General features: G+C 37.4%; 1 pseudogene; it reads right to left on the minus strand.

Moving 5' to 3' along the window:
* Positions 1-2,206: 2,206 nt before the first annotated feature.
* Positions 2,207-22,291, minus strand: part of LOC149236272 (peptidyl-prolyl cis-trans isomerase CYP40 pseudogene) — a 35,719-nt pseudogene continuing 15,634 nt past the window's right edge.

The following is a 22,291-nucleotide window of genomic DNA, read 5'->3' on the forward strand; positions in this document are numbered from 1 at the left end:
AAAAATTCACAAAAATCTGATATATGCTTCAAGGTTAAACTCAAATCTTCTCCGTTGAATTTGGGACCATTCCTTAGAAAATATGCATCTTTGGGACAATGATTTGGGAAACCATGAATTCCTGAGAAATCTATGCATGCATACCTTGAACTAAGAATGGCAGCTTCTGGGTCCTTCATAACTCCAGTGGAATCACCATGAACCTATGAATTTCGAATTCTTCAACAATGGAGTCGCCAAGGTAGTTTTGCAGCCTCGAAAACCACTTTGAACTCCTGCTACCTTCAGAAATTCAATCTTAAAACTTCGAGAATGAGTAATCATTCGACTCCCGGCAGACGCACCAAAATGTTATCACAAAATCAGTACTAAGGGCTGCAGCCAAGCAAGATTTCATGTAACTCTTTCAACCAGACTTTAGACTAAGGATTAGCCTCCTTAGTCAGAGAGGGCTCTCTCACAGACTTTTGATAAAAATCAATCACAACAACAGATGGCTAACTCTTCACACATTTATGAAAACAAAGCTGGTTGGACACATATCAAATTAGTCTTCATTGGGCTATGGAGTCTCACACATTTAGTAAACAAAAGCACAGTCATTTCATGGAAGTCAAGGCTCTTTGCATCAGATGTTCAAACATACTTTACATAAACCACAACTTGCCAAGCATACAGGAAGTCAGAGCATTAAACATGAATTCTGAGTGATTATGCTGTAACAAGGCTGTAAAAGAACATTAAGAGAATAAACCACCATCACATTTGAACAATATAATCCATTGAGAATCTTGAGAAGAAACAACAGTTGTTTTACTATTACTGTAATAAGTCTTTTACATTGGCCCAAATAAAACTTTGTTTTTGTATAAAATCTCCAACCCCTATTACATCCTAATTTGATCCATTTATAGGAATACATTCTTCCCTCTCTAGAGCGAGCTCGAAGGCCCTATTAACTACTCCTACATGCTATTTAACTAATTCATTAATTACAAAGTGCTGAATTGTAATTACACAAAATCCTAATCAAACTAAAACACTAATTCCATTCTCCTCGTATGCTTGATTCTTCTTGGATCCTTGACAGCTATCCTCCTTCAGTTAGGCTGAGATAGCTGAGCTAAAGATGCAAGGAATGCTGACTTTGGATACCTGTTAGCGCTGATGGATCATTTATCATCAGGATCAAAACACCTATTTTTAAGGTCCCTGTCTCCTACCATCCTTCGAAAGTTCAGCAACATGTCCCAGCTCTTTTAATAACCCCAGGTATGGAATGCTGCCATGTTTCTGATGTGCTGTAGGTGATATTGATAGACAGATGTCTCTCTCCCACAAATCTCGCTCACAGTATCACAATAGCTGCTCTGCGTTTAAAATCACCACCTACAGCAGTTTCGTAGCGCGCTACGAAACTGCTGTTAACAACCTCTATTTGTTCCGTAGCAAATGAATCTTGAGAATTCCTGTGTGCTCTTAGCAAGAAGTCTGAATGGAGTCCACCTCTGCAACCAGCTAAAAGGTGGGCATTTAAGCAACCCAAGTCCTTGTATACCCCTCCATACTACTGGAAATTTTGCTTCAGAAGTCCTTCGTACCACCTCTAAAGCTGCAACTTTCAATAGAAAGAAAACAAATTGACCTGTAGTTTCTCTTGTTACTTGTTCAATATCAATGCTACTATGAAGAACGTGGACCTTGAAACACATCCTAGAATGTGGCTTGAGGAAGGTAACACTCTGATTTTCTTATCTTGATCTACTTCCCCAGGCCTACAAAACCAGGGCTCGCTCCACTTCACAATCTTCATTACTGAACCTCCTCTTTACAACATTACTATATTCTGCATAACACTGGGGCTGGTACAGGTTCTTGCAAAACATAACTTTCACTTAATTTCATTGCAGTTGTAGTATGGGTGTTGTAATGAAGTCATGTACTGCCGCATTATCATTGATCCATCATCATCATCATTTTAAAGAAGATCGAACATCATAAAATCATAGCTCTGCTTATGAATATGATTGGTATCCTGTAGTTGTAATTGATGACTGTATTCATGTCAGTGTCCTCCAAACAGCCACTAATGAAAACCCAACATGAATTCTAACGACAAGCAACAAACAGAACCAATAGAAGGACCTATACAGTGATCCGTTCAACCTTTGGTGATGCAACTTTATTCATATGTCATTCTATTGGTTCAAACAGTCACTGCTGCTCCAGGGACCGATATGTTGGTAAGAAAACCAATAATGTTATTCTTTAGGTCTTGCTCCTGTTCATGCATATGCATCACCAGATCTCGAATCAGGTAGTGCACTTCGTCATTTATATCAACTTCATCACGGCCTTCTTTCTCCCAGCAAATGTCAAGATAGCGCAATGCCTTTCTGTATTTTCTTAAATCCATCTTATAATCCCCTTTCTTGTAATTTTCATTCCCAAAACATTTCGCAGAATCTACTGCATTCATCCACCATGAAATTTCTGCAGATTTCTCATCAAGATCAGCTGGCCAGTCTGGATACAAATCTCCATCTTCGAAGAAATTAGCTATTCCATCATCTGATCCTTCTGGGATCTCCCCACAATCTGAAATTACCACATCTAGAGAAGGGTGGTCACTACTTTCTATGGGAGTATGCTCATTGCCACGCACAACTCCCATGCCTTTAATTACCTTCCCAAAGACAACACGCTTTCCATCCAGATGGGAAGTCCTTGTTGTTGTGATGAAAAATTGAGAGACATTTGTATTAGGTCCAGAGTTTGCCATTGACAACATTCCTCTGCGCTCATGTTTTAGTTGAACGTTTTCATCATCAAACTTTAATCCATATATTGATTCACCCCCTGTACCATTTTGAACTGAAATGTCTCCACCTTGTATTATAAAACCTTTGATAACTCTATGGAAAGGAAGCACTTTGTAATGCAGGGGGGCGCCGGTATGAGGGCCAATGCACAAAGTCCTGAAATTTGGTCATATCCTCGACAAGTTCCTCGAGACTCTGCTGAACTATGACATGCCACTTCTCCCGCTTCTCCGCTTTCTTGATGTAACTTTGATGGATCACCAGTCTCCACTTCCCCATTCTTTTTCTGCTGCGATCACAACGAACAAAGAAATCGAATGCAGTGAAGAAAACTTCCACACGAAATGCCAGAAAGAATTCCAACTGATGCACGAAACAGTGATTCAAGTCTGTGAATGCTCTAGAGTCTCAGTTGAGCCCTAGTTTCTTGACTTCTTCTGTGAAGTCGGTTTTCAATTCCAGTTGGATTTTGAAGAATTCGGGTAGCGGACAACACACTGAAAGGATGGCGAGGATAATATGTAGCCTGAAAAGTGTAATCGTTGGTAAAAGGGAAAAAGGAAAGTTACAAGAGCTTCACGCTGGCTTGTCATTTGGGTGTAAGGTACATGAGTAGTCGAGGTGAATATACTACTTGCCACATGTCGTGTCTAGAGTCGATTCTAATAGTTAATTAACACTCAGCACATGTACATTAGCAATATATCCTCCCTCAGAAACTTGCCATGTGTCATAAAGAGCTGCAAAGACAACCTTCTCATAAATCGATTCTGATCGAGCATTGGTTTCAAAAAGGACCACGATTTTGAGACTTGGGTATAAAACAGAGTTTTGATGGACCTCCGTTGGTGATCATGAGAACCTGCCACAACAGCTGTGAGAAAGTAGAACTACCACTGGAATGTTCCCCTTCAAAGCATATGCAGACAACGGCAAGTCTGCAAGGAATAATACAGGTCCCATGATCTCCTCAGTATGAAGTGACAATATAATCAGAAATCTCATAAGCTATAACCCCAGCGTTTGCCAGAAACAATGAAGTGACAACAATGAGAATATGCATATTGCAAACGAACCATATCATCCTCTTCCTTCAATGGAGTACAGGCCCACATATAACAGTTTGATAAACCTCGTTTCCTGCAGTGTTTCCATCAATTCACCTTAAATATCTGTCATTTCCCAATTTCGCAGCACAGCCAGTGCAAGGTCAGTGTTTTCACTACGAAATCACTAAAACAGGTTGCGCTGCGAAACTGCTAAAGGATTCATGCGCTGCTGAAACACTTTGTCCTTAGCTAGTCTGAACAATTTAGTCAACAGAATTTTTAGTGATAACACACTTCTTTATTCAAACCAAACTTATACACCATGTGAGGATTAACATCACTATAATTAGATCCATGGTCAATCAAAATAGAAACAACTTGATCACAAAACTTATTATCCATCTCGATAATAGATTCCTAAAGATCCGTCTACCTTTTATCTAATGTTGCATAGATATGAGGAATACTCTGCCCAACATCCTCAATTGTCTGCACCTCCTTAGCACTATAGATATGAGGTATACCACCCTAATTACGTGGACAAACTTTCTTAATATGCTCCTTGCCACATGTCCAACACTACAGCTGTCTCCTACCATCACCTATGTTATGTTGTTCTCTAGGTTTATATCTATTAAAATCCTTGTAAGGTACAACATTCTCTTTCTCACCTGCATCCCAAGGCCTTGTTCTTTTCGGCTTCCACTTGCCCTTATCTTTTCCTTTCCCTTTCCAACCTTGTTGAGACTCTGTCTTACACTTTGATTGTTCATAACAATGCTTCAACTTTCCAATGACTTCTTCAAGTGACCGAGGCTCATCCTACTCAATCTGATATTTAAATGCTAATGGTAATCCATTGAAAAATATATGAACTTTGTTTTTCTCATCCTTAATATATGGTACATACCTCAACAACTCCAAGAACTTGGTTGTATACTCCTAATCTATCATCAATCCCATCTTTAGCTCATAGAATTCCTTGGATTTACTATCATAGTATCTCTCTGACAAATATTTCTTCCTGAAAAGTCTCTCGAATTCATGCCAACTAAACTCCTTTGTCTTGATATCTCTAACATGCTTCACATCTTCCCACTAGATGTTTGCTTTCCCTTTGAGGCTAAAGATAGTTATTTTGGCCTTCACATTCTCTCTGTAATCATGCAACTCAAATACTTATTCATCTCAATTAACCATAACTTTGCATCTTCTATCTTCTTCAAATTTCCAACAAAGTTAGGTGGCTTGGCTTTCTTGAACTCATTTGGAAAATATCCCTTGTCATTCCTCTTATAAGGATGATAACGATGATGACCATGGTACTTGTCAGAACTAGAACTAGAATAGAACCTATGTCCATCACCTCTCCTATCCTGAATATCCAAGAACATGCCATCTCTGACCGTGTCATCCCTATCTGACATGTGCTCATCATGAGACCTACTACTATGTGCCACATTATTCCTATCCTCCTATCCATGACTGATCCTACGTGGTCCTTGTCTCTGCAAATCTAACAAACTATGAAGGATAATTGTATTAACCTCTATTTTTTTCTCCTGTTCTTGAATGATTCTATCATTATCTTCTTTGCAACTTATTATTTTTGCCTTCAAACTTCTCAATGTGTCTGCTATGTTAGGAGAGTACCCATCACCATGTTTCTCATATGATCTATAGGGAGAATCTCGTGAATTGTAGTCTACCATTTTCCTAGTCATCCTTGATCTTCTTCCTGCAATTATACCATGTCAGCTAAACTAAAATACGAACATAATCAAAATACCTCAGTATAGTTCACGTGATAATATCTCATCTGCAAGATCGACCAGATTAGCACAATTCATGTATAAACATAATCATAACAGTATACATATATTGTTGTAACATAAATAGTTTTGATGAGTTAGATATTTATAAAAGAGGGTATAAAAAATAGAAAACAAAAAATAGAATAAAAGAATGAAAATATGAAAATTGTGTTGGAAATACTAAGAGGGCGGTGAATCAGTATTTTCTTTCAATTGTTATTTTTACTAGTTAGATTCTTCACAATTTAATCAAAGAAACGTATAAGTATAATTTTATTGAGTATAAAAGAATAAATACAATGTATAATAATTATTCCCAAGCACCAACTTGGTTTTTGATGAGGCTCTGGCATCTAGGGCTTCGACCCTATCTCATCCAAGGCACTTACCTTGAGTTTATGAGCACCAACTCCAAGGACACCAATCATGTTGTTTTAATAGAGAATGTAAATATAACTTACTTGAAATACTTCACTGTCTTCACTGTTCAACTTGATTGTCATTAATGAAATTCTCACTGTCTTCACTGTTCAACCATTTCCAATATCACTTCATTTCTTCAATTATATCAACAATTTTCACACCAAGAAGAGAAAGTGTCATTGTCCAGAGTAAACCGAATTTCTCCAAGGTAAATTTGTAGTCCAAGACACAGATTACACAACCTTTTTCCTAGTTGGTATGAAACAGGTCCACAACATAGTCCAACAGTTCGAACAAGATCTTTGAGGTTTAATTTATAACCCAAGTCAATGGCCCTAATCCGCAATCATCATGATAAAGAAAAAAATGGGACTGCGACAATTATAAATAGTCCGCAATGTTGTCCACAAAAATTCACGTGCTTCACAGAGATATTCCACTCCATAGAGATTTACCTTCTGCTACTTAATTCATGAGATGTGAACTTTTCGCTCTGTTCTGTTCCTCTATATCTTTGCTCCAATCATCTATCCTCTGAATGAACTCATGTCGTAATTTGTATGCGTACTTGATATCCACGTCTAAGTTTCTGTGCAGGTAGAGTGATGAGATTCTATGTAGTCCATGGAGGCAGAGAGATGAAATCCAACATTGTCCTCTTCACGTTATCCGAGAAGGTGTTGTTATTTTAATTCTTTTGTTTTCTAATTGTTCACGAGATGTGAACGGATCCTTGATTTGTCTTGTTCTTCTCCAAAGTATTCCAAAGAATATATATATATATATATAATTGTGTCAATATGGTGAAGGAACATGCCATTTATTTGATTAAATCTGAATTTCAAACTAGTGGAGTCGATGTCTAGCGTGGAGTTGTTTATCATGAGTTGAATCATACATATCGACTTTGGTGGAGCTAAACATAGATTAAATTATTTTATTATAACATAAAGTTATAATTTTAACTTTATATTAAAATTAAAGTTTTATTAAATTGAACATTTTGTTATAAATTTTAATTAAATTATTTTAAGACTTAAATTATTAAATTTGTTATAAGATTTAGGGTTAGGGTTTATCTCTTTAAATTGTTAGGATTAAGGTATCATTAGGAGAAAGATTTTAGGGTTAGGGTTTCATAGTCTAGGGTTAGGGTTTCAAAGTCTAGGGTTAGGGTTTCATTAAAAAAACAGGGAAAATGGTTTTTTCTTTTAGGGTTTCATAAAAAATTAGGGCAAAGTGTTTTCTCATGTATTGAAGATCTAGGGTTTTCTTACTTAGGGTTTTCACAACATCTAAGGTTAGGGTTGACTTCTAGAGTAGGTTTCATCAATAAGCAATGCTTGATTAGGCTATGGCTTCCAAGGTTTAACCATATTCAACAATTTCATATTGACATCAATGACAACCTTGATTAACAATCTCCCCCTTTGTCATTGGATGGCAATATTCTTCTTCTCTCCCCCTTTGACGCCAATGGCAAAAGGGTGCACAAGAACTCCCCCTATCAAAATTCCCCTCCTGTCATGCAACATCTTTATGAAACAACTTAGTGTGATGCTAAAGAAATAACCCTCATCTTTTGGCGAAGATGTTCAAATGCTTCTTAAGGAAGAGGTTTTGTGAAAATATCAACAATCTACTTCTTGGTATTGATATATTCCAACTTTATGGTTTGTTCAGCTACTTGTTCATGAAGGAAATGATACTTGATTGGTATATGTTTGGTCTTTGAGTGCATCATTGGATTTTTGCTGAGACTGATAGCACTTGTGTTATCACAATAGATGGTGATTGGTTGGCTAGTATCTATGTTGACATCCTTCAAAGCTTCCTTCATCCATAATATTTGAGTACAACAATCAGCAGCAGCTATATACTCAGCTTCAGTTGTAGATATTGATATGGATGTTTGTTTTTTGCTAAGCCAAGATACTAGACAATCTCCCAAGAAGAATGCATTTCCACTAGTAATTTTTCGATCATCGACACTTCTGGCCCAATCAGCATCGATGTATGCAGTTACAGTAAGAGTTGAGCTCTTAGGGTACCAAATACCAAAATCAAGAGTTCCTTTCAAGTATTTGAGAATTATTTTTACAACCAACAAATGGGATTATTTAGGAGATGATTGAAATCTTCCCACCATTCCAACTGCTTGCATAATGTCAGGTCTCATAGCAGTTAATATAGGAGGGCTCCAATTATTGACCTGTAATGAGTTGCATCTACCAGACGAGAGTCATCATCTTTGCCTAATTTGCAATTTGTGGTCATAGGTGTGCTCATGGGTGCACAGTCTTCCATTCCATATCTTTTAAGCATGTCTTTAAGATATTTTTCTTGAGATATGAACATACCTACTGTGGTTTGAGATAATAGTAGTCCAAGGAAGTAAGATAACTCTCCTATCATCGACATTTTGAACTCTTCTGACATATTTTAAGAAAACTCATGGCTCATCTCATCATTATTGCTAGCAAAAATCAGATCATCAACATAGACAAGAGTAACTCGTAGCTTATCCTCGTCCATATTCATGTAGAGATTACTTCCTGACACCCCCTTCTTGAAGCCTTTTTGTTGTAGATAGTGATCCAATCTTGCGTACCAATATCTAGGAGCTTGTTTCAACCCATATAATGCCTTTTTCAACTTACAAACAAAGTCTTTTCGTTCTGCTAGATTAAACCCTTCTGGTTGCTCCATGTAGACTTATTCCTTGAGTTCTCCATTCAAAAATGTTTATTTTACATCCATTTGATAGACTTTGAATCGTTTTGAGCAAGAAAATTCCAAGAAAATCCTTATAGCTTCCATACGAGCTACCGTGCAAAGGTTTCTTCAAAGTCAATTCCTTCAATTTGTGAATAACCTTTACAAACAAGCCTTGCCTTATTTCTGATGATTTGTCCATCTTCATTCATTTTGTTTTTGAACACCCACTTGGTTCCAATTATATTTTTATCCTTTGGACGAGGTACCAGCTCCCATGTCTCATTCTTCTCAATTTGAGACATTTCTTCTTCCATGGCTTCCACCCAATGAGGATCCTTGCTTGAGTAAAAGTGTCTAGTTCTATCATAGATAGGAGAGAAACATCATTTTTCCTTGTTGTACTTATCATCCTTCTTCAGGTTCGTATCCCCTCATCTACATTACCAATAATCTTCTCTTTCGGGTAATGTTTTTGGAGGAATTTCACCTTTGAAGGAGTTTGAGATGGTTCTTTTTCCTTTGTTTTTCTTGATCTTTTTCCTCTTTTTTAGTCTCTTCTTCATTTTCTTCAATGAGGGGTCAACTTCATGATCTTCAATTTAATTTTTTGGAAGGGCTTCATCAATCTTCACAATAATTCTTTCCACTATTTTCCATATTCGATTATTGTAACACTTGTAAGATTTTCTCATAGTACAATATCCAAGGAATATTTCTTGGTCAATCCAAGAATCAAATTTTCTTGGTGGGTCATTATTGATTTTCATGAAGCATTTGCTTCCAAAAATCCTGAAGTATTTTACTGAAGTAGGTCTTCCTTTCAATAATTCATAAGGAGTCTTCTCATTATTTGGTCTTAGTTGAGTTCAATTCAAGGTATAAATTTTTGTCCCGACTGCTTCTCTCCAAAATTTTGGCTGCAAGTCAGCTACTAGTAACATTGTCCTTGCCATTTCTTGAACAATATGGTTTCTTCTTTCAACTAACCCATTTTGCTTGGGTGTTCTAGCAGCAGAGAGTTCTCTTTCGATTCCATGTACTTTATAGAATTCATCAAATTCTTTTGATGTGAATTATCCTCCTCTATCCATTCTAAGACATTTAATCTTAGAATCCTTTTCATTTTCTACAAGAGCTTTAAGATTCTTAAAACATTCAAATGCTTCGGATTTATATTTTATGAAATATACCCAGATCATTCTAGTATAGTCATAAACAAATAAAGCAAAGTACATTTCTCCTTGGAGCATTTGAGTTCTAGTTGGTCCACATAAATCAGCATGAATGATCTCCAAAGGTTTTGATGTAGAGAACTCCTTAGTATTATTGATCCAGGTGGCTCTAGACACATGCAGAAGTCTAAGAGGACTCAGGAAGGGTCAAAAATCAAAGTGTTTGGATTGTTCTCGAACTAGGTTCATGTTGAAGATCTCATCGTCGTGATCATGGTGGTGTGAACGGTTCGTCAAATCGAGTCTGTATGTAAAAGTTAGGAGCAGTCAAAGTTTACCGTTGACTTGGGTGACTAGGTAGGCTTTAGGAGGTAGCAATTTGACAAAATCTGGCCACCGGATTCTGGCCAACCTGGGCCAGATTCCGGGTGAATTTGTGGCCTATTTAATTTTTCTCCTTCGGTCATTTTTCGAATTTTCAAAAATGACTAATTGTTGTTTAAATAAAACAAAAAAAATATAATTTTGGGGTGGCGGGCCACCAACCCCGCCACCCCCCATATCCAATGTATTAAAATAAAAAAATATATTAATTATGGTCCAACGGGCCATGACCCCACTGACCCTCCCTCAACCACCGAAACAAACAATTAATTAAGGGGTGGGCAGCCATGACCCCACCACCCTCGAAGCTGCTCATTAATGTTACCATTAAAGGTGGGGGCGCGGGCTGTCAAACTCGCTGCCCTCTCCAATTCCCATAGGTACAAAAAAAGTCGAAAAAATGGGGACGGGCCACCCAAAATAGCGGACCTTCCACCCCAAAATTTAACAAAAATATGATTGCATGGGTTAATTCGAGAGGGGCGGGATTTGACCCCCTGACCCCTCCTCAAAAAATTCCTAAAGGTACCAATGCACTAACCATATTATTGGTTAATCTGCCTTCCAAACCATTAAATAAACCTATTTGCTCAGTGCTCTAGGGAATAAGAGCATGCACGTAGTTCAAGGTAGATCCTTTGTAGGTGGCGAAACCATGAGCAGTGTAGAGAAGGGGGCGGAACCATGATCTAAGCAATTTCTCCAGGGGGGCAGATTTTCACTTTGTCAGTTTTCGACAAATTTTATATGGTTTTAGCATTTCTTGACACCACGAACTCAACAGTGCTATCTGTTTCTCCATCAAAGATCTGCAATTTTCGGGCTTCTTCAATTTTGGAGGTATAAGGTCGTCATTTTGACTTTTGATGTATTGTCATTATTTTTCCATTTAATGGAAACATGGCCTCCCCACTAATTCGAGCAGGGCCTGGATATGTAGTCCCTCCTGGAAAAACTTCAATATCAATCCAGTGTCTTCTATGCGTGACTTTCTATTCTTCTCTTCCTCTTCTTTTATGCACTTGTAATTCCATGGATAAATGTAAGCTTAATATGTAATTCTCTAATGCATCACAAGGAAATATTTTTGGGATCAAGTGGTATCAGAGCTGTTCTTTGTACATGTGAATTGCATGTTTGTATGCTAACAAGAAATAGGCTCCGAGGAGGCGAAGGGAAACTAAGGTCTTTCAATCCCGAAGCGGGGCATGCACATCAAAGGAGAAACATGGCAGATGAAGCGGCTCGTTATGAAGAGGATCTCAATTTTTGCAAAACCTTCTATACAATGGTAGAAAATGTTAGTCAGTTTCTTTCAAGGCTGGAGAAAGCTTAAGGGAAATAGGCGGAAGAACAAGGGTCAGTGCATGGAAATGGTGGATAAGAACCCCCTCCTTCTCCTTCCACGAGTGAAAGCTCTTCTTCCTCTCATCACCATCATCATAGAAATTCAAGGGGTGCATCTAAGAAACCTTTCTTTAAATTAGATGTCAAATTTGATCTTCCCATGTACAATGGTGAAAGTAATGTAGAAAATATTAATAGCTAGATTAGCATATTGAGATCTACTGCAGGATTCAGCAGATTGAAGAGGATGAGGCAAAGATTCAATTGGCCTCTCTTCGACTGAGTGGCACCACTCTCGTCTGGTGGGAGAGCAAATTGCGAAGTAGTAAGAGTGTGGGTAATATTCTTTCCTCATGGCCTAGTTTCATTTCTAAATTAAAGGAACAATTTTATCACTTGGGTTATAAGAAAAAAGCCTTAATGGATTGGCAATAATTAAGGCAAGGCAGAGGTCAGGATGTTCAAAGCTTTATTGAGGAGTTTAGAAAACAAGCACTTAATTTGGGCATTTCACTTGACTCACCTGAAGCAGTAACTAAGTATATTGGATCATTACATAGTTACATTAGACATTCATTATTATTGTTTGAACCTACTACCATTGACTTAGCTAGTGTAAAAGCCATTCATCTAGAAAACAGGGGAACACCTTAATGAGATGACCACCCAAAGAGAACTACAACAGCCAAGAGAAGGGGAGAAAAGCCCTCTTGTACACATTGTGAGAAAGAGGGGCATGACAAAAAAAATTGTTGGAAGTTGCACCGTGAGCTGAGACCTGAAAGGAATGACAGAAAGGGGAAGCAGAAAGTCGTCACCACCATGCAACAAAACCAAGATTCTAAGTCAAAGGAAGATGATAAGGTTGCAACTGCAAGATTTGCATGAGGTAGGCCCATTGACTTGGGGTCCAATTCCGACGATGAAACGAAGTTTGCAGCCCTTGGGATTGGAACAAGAGGACCCATATATTTGGGGTCTGATTCCAGCCATGAATCAAGAATTTCAACAGACATAACGAAAAGGGCACTCCCCACAATAGGACTCCAAGAACTTGAGGAGATCAACCACTGCATCCAAGCAGAGAATGTTGAGCTAAGGAGGCTTCTACAGGAGGTAAGGGAAGAAAAACAAAGATTACTATGCCAGATGCAAGCCAAGGATGAGGCCTTGGAAAAGCTGTAGCATCGCTATCCGGAGGTAAAAAGAAATTCCCTGATTTCATATGATTTTCATGATGATGAATTCGTTGCATTTGAAAAACATACTACAGGGACTGGATCCAAACTATTGAAGAAGATAGGGTATTAGGGAGAGGGCCTCAGCATCAAAGGCCAAGGCATCTTAAACCCCATCGAACTTGAGGAATTTCCACATCGTGCAGCACTCGAATACGCCAGAAAGGAAATGGGAGAAAGCTCCAATACAGCTAGTAACCAACCAATGATAGACAATAAAATTCCCTCCTCATAGTCCAATGATAGCGCGGGCCCCATAAACACTTACTGGAGGAACACCAGGGGAAAGTGCCCCAAGGTAGCCCTGAAATTTTGGAGGAAAAAGAATTGTTGTAGTCATTGCAACAAAGAGGGACACTAAAAAACTGTGTGTTTGATGCTCCATGCTATGGAAACATCACTAGAGAAGCCGAAAGGTGAACATGTTGAACAAGTAAATCCACCCCATTCATGGTGGTCTACTTTATTAAGTTGGATTTTCTAAGGTAGTAGCTTGTTATGGCCACCATTGTAAATCATATGTTGCAAGTAAGTGTAAAAGTGACGGTATGTTTCCTATCACTTCAAAACGCAACAATGATATTTTAGCCTTTCTTTATTAGTAGTTGAGGTATTGATTACTTTTTATGTTATCCTTAGCCAAGGAGTGTGTGCTATAAACTCTTGGCAAGGAAGGGATGTTAAGTCATGTGTGGTGTGCATCATTGCAAAGAATGTACTAGTTTCATGTGTAGGTGATCGAAAGTGTGGGTTGAAAAGGACACAAATAGTGTGCTAAGTGTAAATTCTTTTGGGATCCAACAGCTTCTCAGTGGGGAGGATTTATCTAGGTAGCTCCAAACACATGCAGAAGTCTAAGAGGAATTAGGAAGGGTCAAAAATAAAAGTGTTTGGATTGTGCTCGAACTAGGTTCATGTTGAAGATATCGTCGTCGTGATCACAGTGGTGTGAACGGTTCATCAAACTGAGCCCATATGTGAAAGTTAGGAGTAGTCAAAGTTCAGGGTTGACTTGGGTGACTGGGCAGGCTTAAAGAGGCAGCAATTTGGACAAAATTCAGCCATCAGATTCTGGCCAACCTGGGCCAAATTCCGAGCGAATTTGTGGCCTGTTTAATTTGTCTACTTCGGTCATTTTTCAAATTTTCAAAAATGACTAATTATTGTTTAAATAAAACAAAAAAATGTATACTTTTGGGGTGGAGGGCCACCAACCACAACACCCCCCATATCCAACGTATTAAAATAAAAATTATATACTAATTATGGGCCGACGGCCCATGACCCCCACCTACCCTCCCTCAACCACTAAAACAAACAATTAATTAAGGGGTGGGCGGCCATGACCCCGCCACCCCCGGAGCCACTCATCAATGTTACCATTAAAGGTGGGGGTGCATGTTGTCATCCCTGCCGCCCTCTCCACCTCCCGTAGGTACCATAACTATCAGTGGAAATGGGGTGGGCCACCCAAAATAGCGGACCCACCACCCCAAACTTTAACAAAAAGATTATTACGTGGGTTAATTTGGGAGGGGCGGGATTTGACCCCCTGACCCCTCCTCAACAAATTCCTAAAGTTACCAATGCACTAACCATATTCTTGGTTAATCCACCTTCCAAACCATTAAATAAACATATTTTCTCAGTGCGCTGGGGAAGAAGAGAGTGCACACAGTTCGAGGTAGATCCATTGCAGGTGGCAGAACCATGAGCAGTGCAGAGAGGGGGCCGAAACCATGATCTGAGCAATTTCTTTAAGGGGGAAATTTTCAATTTGTTAGTTTTCGACAAATTTTATATGGTTTTAGCATTTATCAATACCACAAACTCAACGGTGCTATCCGTTTCTTGATCAGAGATCTACAATTTTTGGGCTAATTCAATTTTGGAGGTATAAGGTCATCATTTAGAATTTTTATGTATTGTCATTATTTTGCCATCTAATGAAAATAGGGCCTCCCCACTAATTCAAGCAGGGCTCAGAGATGTAGTCCCTCCTAGATGAACTCCAATATCAATCCGGTGTCTTCTATGCATGACTTGCTATTCTTCTATTCCTCTTCTTTTATGCACTTGTAATTCCATGGATAAATGCAAGCTTAATATGTAATTCTTTAATGCATTACAAGGAAAATATTTTTGGGATCAATTGTGGCTAGTTCTAGTTTTCTTTCCATGTTTACATGGACCACATATAGCTTGATTTGGCTTGAATAACTTTGGAATGTCTCGCACTACATTAATCTTGCTAATATTGATCAAGTTATCAAAACTTGTATGTCCCATTCGCTTGTTCCACAACCAGCTTTCATCTGTTTGACTTAGGTAACATTTATCTTCTTGAATTTTGTTCAAAATGTAGACATTATCTAATGTTCTAACTCCTTTCACCACAAGCTCTCCTGAGGAAGAGTTCATTATTTCACAATCTTTAGTGCTAAAGACAACATTATGTCCTTGATCATAAATTTGGCTAACACTCAAGATATTGTGTTTGATCCCATCTACCAGCAAAGCATTTTGAGCCTTTCCTTTTCAATTAATAAGAGTAACTATTCCTTTTCCAACAATTTTGGTAGATCCACTTCCAAAGGATACATTTCCTTCCTTTTTGTTCAATGAGACAAAATTCCTTTTCTCACCTGTCATATGTTTGGAGCACCCACTATCCACAAACCAATAATTTTCATCATTGTGAGCACATAGAGATAGGCCACATTTATCCATATTGGGATTCTCATCTTTTGCTTCTCTTCTTTTGAGGGGGCAATTTTGTTCATTATGTCCATTATCATTACATAATGAGAAAATTTGACCAAATTTGGTCAAAGGATCAAAAGAGTTGTGGGTCTTGATTTTTCCTTTCCCTTTGAGACCATATGGTTTGTTTGTTTGATCCTTCAATCTTGGTGTTTTATTCTTACGAGCCATGTAATGTTTAGCTTGATGACCAAAATTTTTACAATAATAACAATGCCCAAAAACGATAGTTTGGTGCCTGTTGTAATAGCCATTATGTGAATCAACATTTTTCCTTGGAGTCACTCTTTATTCATTCTTTGGATTTGATATGGGCCTTTGATGAGATGATTTTTCTTCCTTTGGATTGATGGAAAGTATGTCAGCATAGCTTCTTGCATTATCCTTAGTACTTGATGATTCTCCTTTAAAACCAATCTCAGATCTATCATATTGAGGTTTTTGAGCATTTAGGATATTGTCAAGTGTTTGAGAGCTTTCCCAACTCCTTTTGACTTGCTCCAATTCCTTCCTCAGAGATACTATTTCAGCTTCACAATTTTCATAGGTTTCTTCCTTTTCTTTTAGCTTATTTTTCAAGAGCTTTTCCCTTCTTTTTGTTTCCTCCTTTTATACCTTGAGAGAAATGATTTTATTTCGTAATTTCTCATTTTCTTCAATGGTACTCATTAACAATTCATCTACACTTCCTTTTAGTTCTGAATCATCATCATTTTTGAATGCCATGAATAATACTTCTTGGCTTCCATCATAGTCATTTTCTTCAGTTGATTCATCATTACTCCTTTGCGATGAGGGAAATGATTAGTTGATTTCTTTTTTATGACTACAAATTCATCTTCATCAGACTCATCTTGCTTAGAGAAGAAATTCTTCTTATTAAACCCTTTCTTTTTGTATACCATCCTTTTAGAATTCTCCTCATCATCACAATCATGCTTATGAGGACATTTTGTAGCATAATGGCATACTATTCCACATTTGAAACAAATAAGAGGGTACTTACTTTTTAGCTTGGATCCTTTCTTTATTCTTCACACAAATTGTGCCAATTCATACTCAACATCAAATTCATCACTATTGGTATTCCATCCTTTCCCCTTTTTTGATTTTGAGGCCTTGAATGTTGCATCTTTGGAACTTGGGATTCCTTTTCTCATCTCATAGGAAATGAGGATTCCATGAAGTTATCCATCTTGAGAGTATCTGGGTCCTTCATTTCATCTATAGAACTTACTTTGGAGTCAAATATTTCAGGGAGAGATCTTAAGACCTTTTGAACAACAATGTTTTCTTCAATATTTTCTCCCAATCCTTTAAGAGAGTTGACCACTTCAGCTACTTAGAGAAAGTATGATGCAATATCTTCTTCATCATCCATTTTTAGACTTTTGAATTTCCTTCTATGAGTTTGAATATTTTCCCTCTTAACTTTTGAGTATCCATCATATAAGCTAACCATCTTATCCCATACTTCTTTGGATGAGTCACAATTCATGACTTTTGTAAATTCAGAATCAGTGATTCCACTAGTGATGGAATTTAAGGCTTTTGCATTTGCAATGTAAGATTTCCTCTCGTCTTGATCAGTTGAAAGAGTCGAAGGAGCAGTGTACCCATTCAAAACTGAATGCCAAACTTCAGGTCCAAGGGACATTAAGTAGTAGGACATTATTTTTTTCCAAAAACCAAAATTTTTTCCATCGAACAAAGGAAGCCTTCCTGATACTTCTTGATTTTTCATTGTGACTAAGAATACTTCTTCCAGTTGTTAGGTTGATTATGAAGAACTTGGCTTTGATACCAATTGTTGGAAATACTGAGAGGGGGGTGAATCAATATTTTCTTTGAATTTTTATTATTACCAGTTATATTATTCACAATTTAATCAAAGAAGCATATAAGTATAATTTTATTGAGTATAAAAGAATAAATACAATGTATGATAATTATTCCCATGCACCAACTTCATTTTTTATGAGGCTCCGACCTCTAGGGATTCGGCCCTATCTCATCCAAGGCACCTACCTTGAGTTTAGGATCACCAACTCCAAGGACACCAATCTTGTTGTTTTAATAGAGAATGTATATAAAACTTACTTGAAATGCTTCACTATCTTCACTGTTCAACTTGTCTATCATTAATGAAATTCTCAGTGTCTTCACTGTTCAACCATTTCCAATATCACTTCATGTCTTCAATTATATCAATAATATTCACACCAAGAAGAGAAAGTGTCATTGTCCAGCATAAACCAAATTTCTCCAAGGTAAATTTGTAGTCCAAGGCACAGATTACACAGCTTTTTTCCCAGTTGGTATGAAACAGGTCCACAACACAGTCCAACAGTCTGAACAAGATCTTTGAGGTTTAAGTTATAACCCAGTTCAATGGCCCTAATCCACAGTAATATCATGAAAAACAAAGAAAAATGGGACTGTGGCAATTATAAACAGTGAGCAATGTTGTCCACAAAAGTTTGCTTCCTTCACAAAGGTATTTCACCCCACAAATATTTACCTTTTTTTTGCTCAATTCACGAGATGTGAACTTCTCACTCTATTCTGTTCCTCTATATCTTTGCTCCAATCAATTATTATCTGAATGAACTCATTTCATAATTTTTATGCGTACTTGCTAGCCACGTCTGAGTTTCTGTGTAGGCAGAGGGATGATCTTTTGTGCAGTCTGTGGAGGCAGAGAGATGAAATATGACATTATCCTCTTCACGCTATCCAAGAAGGTGTTGTTCTTTTAATTCTTTTGTTTTCTAACTATTCACGAGATGTGAATGGATCCTTGATATGTCTTGTTCTTCTCCGGAGTATTCCAAAGAACCGAGCTGCGTATATATATAAAATCGTGTCAATATGGTGAAGGAACATAACATTTATTTGATTGAAGTGACTTTCAAACTAGTGGAGCCGACATCTAGCATGGATTTGTTTATCATGAGTCGAATCCTACATATCGACTTTGGTGGAGCTAAACATAGATTAAATTATTTTATTATAACATAAAGTTAAAATTTTAACTTTATATTAAAATTAAAGTTTTATTAAATTGAAAATTTTGTTATAAATTTTAATTAAATTATTTTAAGACTTAAATTATTAAATTTATTATAAGATTTAGGGTTAGGGTTTAACTCTTTAAATTGTTAGGATTAGGGTATCATTAGGAGCAAGATTTTAGGGTTAGGGTTTCATCAAAAAAAATAGGGAAAAGGGTTTTTCTTTTAGTATTTCATAAAAAATTAGGGCAAAGTGTTTGCTCATGTATTGAGGATCTATGGTTTGCACAACATCTAGGGTTAGGGTTGACTTCTAGAGTAGGTTTCATCAACAAGAAACGCTCAATTAGGGTATGGCTTCGAAGGTGTAACCATCTTCAACAATGCCATATTGACATCAATGACAACCTTGATTAACAAATTGTTGAAAAAAAATGAAAAGAAACCCCATCAAAAGAAAAACAAGTGTACAAGTGAGCAAGCTCAAATGTCACTTAAAATCATTTTTGTTTGAATCATATAGTATAATCATGATCAAACATGTTTAAATTTATGTTCTAGGATTAGAAAATAATTCAACCAGATTGTTTAATCTAGGTTGAAATTAGAACATAGGATACATTAGAGAAAAAGTGACCAAAGCATTTAATCTTGGTCAATTGTATTTTATGCACTAGAATAGGGTTAAGAGTTACTTTAAGAAATAAACGAGCGCATGCTTGATCAAATGCACCCTTAATATTATTAATCATGCTTTCTTAGATTTATTTTGGTTAAATAATAAACTAATCATTTCATTTATACATCATTATCGAGATGTAATAAACATTAAACATGAGTTTTATTAAAACGTCGAGAGACGATTTGCTGTTTTGTCATTTTGTAATATCCAATGGGCACTTTTCAACGGCCATGATTTTCCCCAACCAGATCAACGGTAGGGAAACCAATTTTCACCCCCTCGTCCCATTTCTCATTAATGACAGGGAGGGGGTTTGAAAAGTAGTATCGCTTTTTCTGGGCCCCACGCTGTTATAGACATATTTGGACACTGCAACCCCAATCTTATATGTCGATAAACCAAGGGATATTTAACCCCTAAAAGTGTTGTTTCATAGCCTAAAGGATCATGGTCAACTGATTACATCATTCCCCAGAAGTTCCACCTGAAAAACCACTCAAAACTGGCCAAAACTTGACCATATTGCCTGCTCCACTATCAGGGTGCGATGCATACTGACTCCTACACTAGCCAGGTGCAATGCATACTGAAGAGGCCTTATGTGGGGTGTGATGAGCGAGAATGGACAAATGTCCGAGACAGTTTGCTAAGTGGGTGCTCATGGAATCTTCTAGAAACTTCTCCTATGACACTTGCCTCTCTGAATTCGCCCAGGGATGAGTAAGAGATCCAAGAAATCTCCAAGTGGAACCAAGAACAACAAGTGGAATGACACTAATCAAAAACCTAGAGATGACTCACACCCTTGCAGACATCTATAAATGGATCCCTCATCTGAGAGATCTAGAGGTTGAAATTTTGTAATTTGCAAGTGCTGATAGTTTGTATTTGAGAAGGAGCATTATATTGTTGGGTGATCTTGTTTTTCATGAGGTGAAGAGGGCTTTGATGCTGGGAGGATGATGCTGGATAAGACAGTTGGGTTGTAATTCTCCCTTCTATTTTAATAAAGTTCTTTGAGTTTTCCTCCATACAATCGTGTATTTGTGAATGTTTTTATTTATGAATGTCATTGTATGTTCATTGTATTTCTGATTCTACAATTCTTATGATATAATAGATCAAGATGCTTTGATGGTGTTTTGTTACTTTGCCTCTATAGGTATTCTTTAAGCCGGATAAGTAGGAGAAGAGTTGCAAAGCTCTATCAAGGGGGAGAGAAATCAAGCAAGGATTCAAGCGGAAGATTCAGGTTGATTCCTTTGCCTCTCTTATCTATCATACATAGAGGAAATCCCAAATTGCTTTGATTGTTTGTTTCTAGGATAGCTGCCAATCCTAGAGGGCTAGCAGATCGAAAAGACATTAGTTATCCCAGAAACAAAATGGCGACTCTGTTGGGGAACGAATAGTTTGTTTGTTTGTTTGTTTTTGTTTGCTTTATAAACTATAGATGGAGCCTGAAGTTAGCCAGATAGCCTTCGAACTGCTCTTGCTCTGCAATTGCAAAGTAGATGAATGTTGCTTCAGTCAATCTCTGATTTAGTTTATGAATCAAACATTTGACTTACAAGCATTCTAGATTCCCTTTTGGTAGCCCAGTAACCTCCCAAGATCATTCCTCTGTACTTTGCTCTTTACTGTCCATCATAGCTCAGCTTAACTCATTGAAATCAGCTGCGATTTTGAGCCAAAACCCACCTCAGTTGTGCTCCCTGGCCCATGGCACTATCTATCACTGTCAACAAGTATGCATCACACTTCTCGAGTGTAGCAGGTGTGATTTATACTTGTTTCTATGAAGCATAGATGCGATGATTGACTGAGCCTATTTCCCTTCTTGGAATTTGGGTTTTTTGTCCTTGCTTTCAGTTCTGTTTAATTATTTTGCTGCTTATGAACAGTACCTCATTACTGAAGCCTACTTGATTTACAAATATCAGCCTCCATTGATTACGATTAGTAAATGTTTTTATGTATTTGTCCATCATTTACAATCCTTTGTCGAAAAGTTTCCTGAATCGATCTGCCGTTTTGGTACAAAGAGAGTCGTCACTGTCGTTTTGTGTCAAAAAGAGAAGTGTCATAAAGTCTTCCTTCTCTGAATAGTCGATCAAAATTTTTGTCATATATTTGATTTGCTTTGTTGTTATTCGAAGTGTCGAAACAATTTTCTATTTGAAATTGAAAAGTGCCATTTAGTCTTCCTTTCCATTTTGAAAAGAAATTGTTGAAATGTCACTTTGAGTGAAATGTTTCAGATCTATACTTAGTTCTCTTTTTTGGCACTCCTCACATTAAGGGAATGAAAAAAAAACACATGCATTTGCATTTGCATTTAGCTTGTGTGCGAAAAATGATCTAGGAAAGTGCATTTAGAGTGTGCTCTTCGCTCTTTGTCTGAAAGAATCGTAATTTTCTTTCCCTAGTAGCTAGTATTTTCATTGATCAAAATAAACAATGATTTCTTATCATTGTAGATTGCATTTTTAGGAATTTTACATCTACATCACACGGTGAACCATTGAAAGGAAAACTTATAAACAAGATCAACTCTAAAATTTCAATGAAATTAACAACGCTTTGGAACCTAACACAACACATCTAGAGGTCTAGGCTAGAGATGTGTTATGGCGTCGTAAAATCTAGTAACTATCGTTTTCATCGAAGGTTGGGTGATTGCTCCTCTTTGATATGACAAGTGCTAGCATGGACTTGTGCTCCCCGTACCGTTGCGTATATATTGGGAGACAACAATAGGCTTATATCCTTTATCCATAGGAAGCCGTGTCTGCCGCCCTATCGATCGCAATGCACTGAACACAGCATTCGGGAAGATTGATTGTCATACATAAGTCCTTGGTA

The sequence above is a fragment of the Pinus tabuliformis genome, chromosome 8 (assembly GCF_031772625.1).
Source record: "Pinus tabuliformis cultivar Carrire ecotype Pingquan chromosome 8, CPIR1, whole genome shotgun sequence".
In the NCBI taxonomy this organism is placed as follows: Eukaryota; Viridiplantae; Streptophyta; class Pinopsida; order Pinales; family Pinaceae; genus Pinus; species Pinus tabuliformis.